This window comes from Geospiza fortis, unplaced genomic scaffold (genome assembly GCF_000277835.1).
Source record: "Geospiza fortis unplaced genomic scaffold, GeoFor_1.0 scaffold855, whole genome shotgun sequence".
In the NCBI taxonomy this organism is placed as follows: Eukaryota; Metazoa; Chordata; class Aves; order Passeriformes; family Thraupidae; genus Geospiza; species Geospiza fortis.
In genome coordinates, this window is record NW_005054684.1 from 151,158 (window position 1) to 151,812 (window position 655).

Genomic DNA, 655 nt, shown 5'->3' on the forward strand with positions numbered 1-655 from the left:
TCACGCGCCCCCCTCAGAGGAGGGGGCTCGGGTCGGGTCGGGTCAGATCGGAACCGCTCGGGTCAGATCGGAACCGCTCGGGTTCGCTCGTGGCCGGTCTGATGGGATCGGAACCGCTCGGCTCAGATCGGAACCGCTCGGAACCAGTTCGGGTCTTACTAAGACCAGTTGGCTCAACTGGGCTTAGCCCAGCTCAGCTCGGCTCGGTTTGGGTCGGACCCAGAACCACTCAGCCCAGTTCAGCCCATTGGCTTGTCTTGGTTTAACCGGGCTCAGCCCAGTTTGGGGTGTCCTGATTGAGCTCAGTCCAGTTCAGCCCAAGTGGCCAGGTTCGGCTTAACCAGGCTTGGCTCAGACCAGCTTGGCTCAGTTCTTGGCTCAGCCCAGTTCAGGCCAACTTAACCAGGCTCAGCTCAACCCAGTTAGACTCAGCCCAGCCTGGCTTTACTGGCCTGGCTCGGCTCAGCTCAGCCTGCTTTTACCCACCCCAGTTTGGCCCAGTTCACCTCAGCTTAACCAGGCTCGGCCTATCCCAGTTTGGCTCAGCCCAGCCCAGTTCAGCCCAATTTGACCAGTGCCATCCCAGTGCCACCATCATTGCCACCCTCAGTGCCACCCCAGTGTCAGCCCCGTCCCATCCCAGTGCCATCCCGGC